At 37.8% G+C, this 8,852-nt stretch overlaps 1 long non-coding RNA gene across 1 annotated transcript; it reads right to left on the bottom strand.

Moving 5' to 3' along the window:
• Positions 1 to 218: 218 nt before the first annotated feature.
• Positions 219 to 8,409, bottom strand: LOC125620011. Its single transcript, XR_007351594.1, has 2 exons — positions 8,264 to 8,409; positions 219 to 377 (listed from the first exon to the last, which is right to left on the bottom strand). It is a non-coding gene; the product is annotated as an uncharacterized LOC125620011 (long non-coding RNA).
• Between the last annotated feature and the right edge of the window lie 443 nt (positions 8,410 to 8,852).

Raw genomic sequence — 8,852 nt, 5'->3', positions numbered from 1 at the left:
CCAATTATTTTTTATAAAAATAGAGGAGCTTGGCCTGATAATGGCATTGCTTTAATATCTCCTATGTATCAAGAACTTCTGTGACTGATTAGAGCAGATTAAATGAAGAATAAGTAATAACTTCTTCCCTAAAAAATAAGTCTTGACTAGAAATAGACACGATTCACACAATGGTGGTCATATGAATAAAGTATGAAAAAAACATAGAAATAAAGTACCTAATGTAGTCTTGGGAATGTAGCAGGCACTGTTGACTTTATGCCTGTGATTCTATTGTCTATGGACTTTCTCTGATCATAGGAGTATGTTCAGCTCATGCCCAGAGCAGGCTGCAAGTGATACCCAGGAAATGGTCCATCTTCTCCCAAGAGCAGCTCCTAAGAAATGATGAGAGGTAGTTTGTGCATACATTCCCCAATTTCCTCATTCTTCTGGTGGAATCTCTGGGACAGTTTCTATATAATCCCTTAAAGACCCTTAGCTGGACTGAGTCCCAATCATCCACGGTTGTAGCCTTCTCATTAATGCAGCCTGCAATGTCTTCCTTACCTTCCAAGTACCATTTTTCTATGCCTATTCCCTTGCCTTCCAGATTCACCTCCCAAGTAAACAACTTGAAGTTAAGTTCTTGCTTAAGAGTATTTTGGGGTAAGATAAACTTAAGACAAGTGGTGAAATTCATTTCCAGTTTGCATTAAGACCCACATCTCCTCCCCATGTTGCTTTGGATCACAAGGAACTATATATTCCAGGTTCTCTGCTAACTGATATCTAACTAGCTTGAGCAATGGAAGTCACTTGAAAGAATGAAGGGTGAAAAGAAGGGAATAGCTAGCTTATGTTGTGTGATGGCATTTGTTGCAGCTGCTGTGTTCCTTTGACTCAGCTCCCAAGGGATTACCTCTTTCTTTGTGGCTTAAGTCCTATCTTGCAGTCTATACAATGGTTCTAGTTCTTGCAGGACATCCCAACTTCCAAATTATGAAAAACTAACTCTTCTTTATTCACCTCCAGGATGGTAAATGTAGAAGAGAAGACTTGAGAGTTGTTAGAATACTCAGTGTCAGAGGCTGAGTGACAGGAAACAAGGTAGAAAAGTAGAAAACAGTTAGATGAAGGAGAACCTCGGATGCATGTTAAGGAGCATGGAATTTATTCTGTTCAGTAAATTTTTTTTGAATTCAAATACTGTCTCTCCTTTTTTTTTAAAGACAACCCACCATAGTGTTAAGTTATTCAAAACAATTTGAATCTTTATTTCTACATTACAAGACAGTTTTTCCATGTATTTCAGTATGTATTTTAGTAGCATTTCTTTTTGGGGCAACAAAATTATTCTCTACCCTGAGAAATTTAAAGATTTCCTAGGAGATGTGATTCATGCCCATGGAATCTAAGTAGAAAACAGGCAAGGGAATATGCAAGAGAAGACAATGGGGTATAATGAGATGGATATCAGCCTGCATATCAGGAGACAAGAATTCTAGACCTTGTCATCCCACCTTGCATGGTGAGAACAGAAACTAGCAAGTTACAGAATGAGAACAAAAAAACAGTGGTGATTATTTCAATATCCAGGAAAACAGCTACCTTCTAGATGCTTCTTGACTCTCCCTACTTAAGAGAAAAATATAGGCTGAAATTCAGATGTGGGCTCCATCAGACCCATGACCTTAAATAACTTATTGCTTCTTATCTTTCCATGAAAACGAACTCAAGTTTGTGACTGAAAAATCCACAAAGAATAATTACATTAAATCAACTGAGGAAATAATAAGGTAATTGTTTTTTCTCCTGTTTTTTCCCCTACCATGAAAAGTGTTGTTTTTTTTAAAAACAAAAACAACAACAAAAAACCTATACTGATAAACCACAGAACACAAAGACCAGAAGTTAAATCTATCTATCTATCTATCTATCTATCTATATCTATATCTATATCTATCTATCTATATAGATAGATATAGATAGATATCAGCAATTTTATGTATCCCTCCGTTTTCAGAGGTCTGATGAATTTGCCAGAACTGTTAAACTAGTTGAAACTTAATTCAATTTAATCAGGATATATTTAAAGCAAAATGGAAAAAAAATATATCTCTAAAACTACCGTGTTATTTTTATTTTCCAGCCCTATCCACAAGACTAAATCGCGGCAGAAGTCATGATTACTTAGACTGAATTAAAACAACTTTAACAAAAACTGTGTTTGATTGATGTGAACATGGAGGGGGTTAATCACAGCTCCAGCATTTCTATAGCCCATCCAAGTGCTTTCAAGTCTTCACATCCCAGTGCACACTAAACTTCCTTAGTTAAAAAAAATGCTTTCTTTTGTAGGAGATTGGCAATTTCCCTGGCATTGCAGTATGACATTTTCCCAGATAGGCTGTCAGAAACTAGGGCATTGAATTGCATGCTTTGCCAAGTAGTTTCCCTTCTGACTTATAAAAACAAGTGATATTCCATCCTTCTTTACTGGATTCATTCAAATGCAACATAGACTCAAAATCTATATATTTTCATCAAAGTGATACAAAACTTAAGGAACTCTAAGAAAGCCTGTTATTCTGCCTCTACCCTAAATAAACCTATACAAATTAAGTCAATTTTTTTGTTTTAAGGAAGGCCACAAAAATTTATTTTTATTCTGAACTGAGTCTGAAGTGAGCTTAGTTCTATTCATGACCTTAATAAGCTATCAAGTATGTTAGAGTTAGGGGAGGGTGAGAGAAAAGGAGACTGGTTCAAAATCAAGTGTGCAGTAAAGTCAATCCACTAGAGAAATAAGCACAGGCTCAATTCTCAGAGTCAAAAGCCATTTTGCTTGGAGAATTCAACACAGTTAAGTCTCCAAGTTCCTGCTGATTTGAGTCTTACTGTCTGATTGGTCTTCAGGGTATCTCTTCTCTGGAGTCCCTCTGGCTATTACTTTCTAACTTCAGTGTGTGTGAGTATAACCTGGGAAATGTGTTACATATTGATTACTGAGTTCCATAAACAAGAATTCTGATCGAAGCTTGGACCTGGAAAGCAGCACTTACAGCAAGAACACCAAGTATCCCTGGTGTGTGTAATTTAGAGATGATAACTTCAAGAAACACAGGTATGGAGGTTTAAGAGAAGTTGATTTCAGCAGTGTTGACCTTGTGGAAGTGCATTCCCATCTGTTTCCCAAGGTGGTTTATGGTTACCATCTTAGAGCACATGACCCAGACTTTGGTAATTCTGTAATTTGAACTCTTCAGAAGAGTTCAAAGAAAGCTACAGAGCACAAATTCCTTTAATTAACCTTGTATGTTCAGCAGAATTCCCTGCAGAATCTTTAAAGAGTACACGTATCTGGACTTTTTTCTCTGATCCGTAATCTTCTGACCCAGGATGTCAGTGAGCCAAGATCAAAGTTCAAATCTAGGCATGTATGTTTTTAAAAACTTCATTAATTGTTATGATGCACAGTCAAAGACGATGAAGAAATTGAAGGTAATAAAATGTGGAAAACATTATACAATGGCAGAATATCCTCCACTAGGATACAGAGTACACTGGCTGGAGCAAATTAGATGATTAGGGTATTTGTGTAGTGACTATTTAATTCCTATTCTTTTACCAAACTTAACCACAGAAGGAAGGTGAGAATGGAGGATTGAAAGAAAGCTATTCAAGATGCTTTACATATACTACTCAATTATTAGAATAATATCATGAAGGGTCATTATCCCCACATTACAGATAAGAAAAAAAAATGGGGATTCAATGTGGTTAGATAACTTCTCGAGATCACACAATGAGAACAAATAAGACCAGGTAATGACATCCACATCTGTCTGGTGCCTCACTACCTCAAAATGCTTTCCTTTCGCTTGCTGCCCACCATCCACAAATGTGCATTCCCACTCAATAATCAGGCCATAAAGTTTATGCAACACCAGGGAACAAAAAGGATAAATCTTAGTCTAGCAGAAGAGTTCAAAGAAAGCTACAGAGCACAAATTCCTTTAATTAAAAAACAAACGAATTGGAAATCTCCCCAAATCAGGAATGTTCAGATTTGGAGAACGTTTTAGACATGTACATGGAGATTGCTTTTGATAAATAGGAGACTTGTAAACATGTTGTTTAGTGGACTCTGCTCTGGATTGGGGAATTGGGAGACTTAGATTTACAAAAAAGTTGAATTAATTTTGGCAAAACACTTCAAATTTCCAAATGCTTGTCTCTGCAAAATGGAAATCTATCTGAAAGAGATGTTGAAGTGATTAACTCCATCATCTGAAGGAGACTGGTATAATAAAAGCTCTCAATAAATGCCAGCTCCTTTTTTTCCCCACTCTATCAGTAAAGAAAATATGAGAAGAAGCTGCACTGAGGTTGAGGCTCTACAAGGCAGGAGCAGAGCCTAGCTCTTCTCCTATTGTTGCTCCATCTTACTCAAAAGATTGTAAAAGTCCCAGATGCAAAAAGATTTAGTCTTAGAAGCCTCAAGGGTGTATTCCTCTTCTCATTTCATCTATAGCATTTCTGGTGGAGAAAAAATTCAGTTTGATTTTGTGTGTGTGTGTGTGTGTGTGTGTGTGCGCGCGCGCGCACGCACGCTAATGTGTTAATGGTGAAATGAATTCTTTTTTTTTTTAGTTTTTTTTTCCAGTACATAATTATAACACGTGACACTAATGCCATTAACTATTTTCTGCCATATTTAATTGTATAACCTCCTTGTTTCATAGGAAATTACCAGTTTTCAGCCATGAGCAACTGTTGAGTAGCATGATTTTCTGTGCCCCTCAAGCACTCTGTCACTTAGAGATATCCAATATTCTAAAGAGGAAGTATCATTAAAATGTAGGGAGTGAGCTGAGATGTCCAAATGTCTTGTTCTTAAACAGGCTTCCTGATTCTTGAGTGATGGCAACTTGTCACCATATTAAAAACTTTTATTAAATTGCCACCCAACATGGTTTTCAATCAATTTTTTAAAAAATGTATTGATCTCGTCTTTCATGTAGCTCGTGTTTGATAGACTTGCCTATTTATATTGGCTTCAGTTACAATCTTTATAATGTTGAAGAAAGAACTAAATTTCCCTACATCTCAATGGCCTCACACATAGAAATTAGAACACTGGCTTCTTCCTTAAAGTGATTTGTTGAGGACAAAGTTAGATAATATTTTGGAGTCATATCTTAGGTATATTTATTTTTGTTATGTGTATCAAATACATGTACTTGGAAAAAAGAGAGAATTTTGAATAGTGTCTGGGGTCTTCCCTGACATACTCTAAGTGAACAAATGTCCTAGAGCAACTACACAAGAATCTGCGCTATTTCCTGAGATGAACTCAGTTCCCATTTGCCTTACACATTTTGAGCATCTCACTATACAAGGTGTTATTAGAGAGTTTAAAGAAGTATAATATTTTTCAGCTGGGCATGATGGTACATACCTGCAATCCCACTAGGAGGGCTAAGTCAGGAAGATCATAAGATCAAGGCCAGCTTGGCAATTTAAGGAGGCCCTCAGCAATTTAGGAAAACTGTCTCAAAACTAAAATAAAAAGAACTGGGGATGTAGCTCAGTAGTAGAGAAACCCTGGGTTCAATTCACAGTCTTGCAAAAAAAAAAGTATATTTTTCATAATCTGACACATAAGTGAATACCACTTACTTCATGGAAGGCCCAATTCAATAAACAGCAATATGTTTCAATGATAAAGAAAACTAAACTGGTTTTATTGGCCTGACTATGAGAGTCTGTGAGATTTTTTACTATCTCTAAAGATAGATATCTCTGTGAAACTTTTTTTTGTCTTCCCTAGAGAATCAAGTAAGCCCTCACATTGTGAGGAACAGAAAAATGAATTTGAACTGGCCTGAGCAATAATAGAATCATTGGTTCCCAATCTTGGGCTAGGGATGACTTGGGACTCAATGTTCCTGGGACACAGGGCTTTCTCCCCATGTCATAGCTCTGCATTGTCAGTGCTGGATGACTTCTCATGAATATCCTTCCTTCTGTGGCCTTTAAAGGCTCTCGAAACTATGGAAAGAGGAAATTGATTTTTCTTATAGCTCAAACCAAAGCCCATATGTCTTAATTTGGTTTGTTTGGGTCATGTGATGTTGCTGAATCAATAACTGTAGCCAAGGATATAAAATTCACTGACAAATTTAAGATAATCAGGGCCCAACCTAGTGCTGCTATGAGATCAATCCTTCCAAATTCCACATGGTGAGGAAATGAGGGATTATATTAGAGAAGCATCTCCATGCTGGGGAAAGACTAAGGAATAATCATATGTCCTGACTTTAAAATCCGATCCTTATGGAAAATAAGAACCCATAGGAACCCATGCTGAGCACACACATGTTAATGTCTTATCTGCCCCTTGTTTTTGCCACAGTTGGCTTTCTTATCTTACACAAGGTCCATATGAAGATGGAAAGAATTTTTTTTAAAAGCCAAGAAACTAGAATGCCCTCAAGGATTGGTCTTCCTCAAGAAATAGAATAATTTGTGAAAATACAAAATTATGTGCTTAAGTGAGTAGTACAGATATTGAAACATTTTAAATTTCTGGCTTTGTCATACATTATGAATAAAATATTCTATCTCACTGTTTTACTTCCATAGGGATATTTTTAAACGATGGTGACTTTCACAGCACAATTCCAAAATTCAATAGGGAAGGCTACAAAATAGCACCAGAGATAAGTGGACCTGAGGTTGCCTTTACTCATTTAACCTCCTTGAGATTATTATTGTGGAGATTATAAATATCTATTTATGGGACATTGAAAGGATACACTGCCAAGCACAAAACAAATAATAAATAATCATTATTTTTATTACTATAATTTGTGCCTGGCAGTCTGATTTGGCATTCAAACAGTCTCTTCTACAAAGTCAATAAAGATTACATAGATATAATGGTTTGACATTCACAATGATCCATAGTTCCAGTTCATGTGCACGCACATACATACAAACATATACATATTTTGCTTCTCTGCAGAGCTGGCTACAGAAACAAAACCTCAAGGATCAAGATTGGTGATTCTAGCCTACAATACCAATGTCAAGTGGAAGAAGGAAGGGTCCCCATCCCATGGCAATTTGCTTCATCTCTCCTGGGTCACACATACACTTTGCATGAGTAGGTGGTATCAACCCCTCAATCATATGTGACTCATTTCCTCACCAATGTATGAATCAAAAAGAGTAGCACAGGGCTAGCACACCAGGCATTAGCTGGATAATGTCATTTCTTCTAGGAAGTTAGGGAAATACACATTAAACACTCAAGTGGATGATAGGGAAGGAGTACTATTTGATGGAGGCTCTCTGTCATTCTTTCAGAACTTGTCACAGACGCTGCTAATGACCAAAATTCAGGAACTTTTTAACCACTTAAAGCAAAACAAGCCAATCAAAAGGGAAGAACCAAATGTCGCCTATAGGTTCTCTTTTCTTCTAAAGGGTCCTCCTCTAAACTCACTTATTTAAAAAAAAAAAAAATGTGATCCGCTCTCTCAGCAGTATCCTCTTCTAGCTTTTTTGTGCCTGAGTGTGATTTCTGTCTTTGTGAGCAAGCTGGAAATAGCCTCCTCTCTCCAATGTGTGCATGTGCATGTGGGGGTGGAGAGAGAAAGAGGCGGAGGTAAGTGAAAAGCAAATGGAGGCAGATGGGAGAAGATCGCCCCCGCAAGTCCCCAGGCTTGCAAGGGCGCACCAGGCACCCTCCAGCCCGAGATGCCCGTTTTGGTCTACCCACTTCTTCTGGCCACCCCTTTGTGAGTCACAGCCAGAATCTCCACCCCTCTCTGTGGGGCGAGTAGGAGACTGTTTTGGCTAGAGTCAGACACAGTCACTGCTGCAAAGTACAACACCTACTGTAAGTTCTTTTGTGCTGGTTATCTCCAGAACAGCTCTCGATATTTTATCAATTTATTCACAGAGGGAGAAAATGTATCATCAGAAAACACATGGAATCTTGATGAATTTTTTTTTCCTCCACTGCCTGTCAATGCCGAAAGTGCCATCTTTTGAAAACGTTCGCTTTTCTTTCTTTCTTTTTAATATGTGAATATGTTTGTTCCTTCCCCTCGGCCTTTTCCTCCTCATTTTTAAGTTTTATTGTTTCTTTAAGAGCTAAGTATTACTTAGAAAACAACGTTTGCAAAGACGAGTTTCATCCACGTCAATCAAGCGGCTTGAGCATGGATGGGGAGTCTGGAGGTCATCTGGATAGGAGGCATGAACTTACCCCATGGCTTAAGAAAAGATGTTCCTTAAGAAGCAGCGTTTCTCCACCACTGATGTCTGCTGACTTCGAATTAGATTCCACTCAAAATGCTCAACCTTGTGGGTGTGGGGAAAAGGGATTGGGCAGCCAAAGTATTCCAATGATTCATCTACAGCCACCAACTGTGCTAGATGGTTACCAAGCAACTGTCTCAAAAGCTTCCTGGCAGCTCTCTTAAGGATCTCTCTCCCTTTCCAGTCAAGCCTTCTTTGCTCAGGCTGTGCTTTCTGCCAGCAATACCCTTCCCTTTCTGCTCTTTCTCAATTTCTAGCCACTCATTTCCTTTTCCTCTGAATTCTCATAGTCCTTTCCATCACAGATCTTATCACACTACACCCAAGTCATCCATTTACCTGCCTGTCCGTCTCTCTAGAATTAAGAGCAGGATGTACAAGGCACTTATTTACTTATTCACTTGATATAACACCAGGAACTTGTTTAATCTCTGGCACATTCTGCTAAATAAACACTAAGTTTAACTGCCTTTGCAGGTTTTGTTTTATTATTTTGGATATGGCCATATTGTTTGAAGCAAGAGTCTGCAACAAGA

The sequence above is a fragment of the Marmota marmota genome, unplaced genomic scaffold, assembly GCF_001458135.2.
Source record: "Marmota marmota marmota unplaced genomic scaffold, marMar, whole genome shotgun sequence".
Classification (NCBI taxonomy): Eukaryota; Metazoa; Chordata; class Mammalia; order Rodentia; family Sciuridae; genus Marmota; species Marmota marmota.
This window is presented reverse-complemented; position numbering and strand designations above follow the sequence as displayed.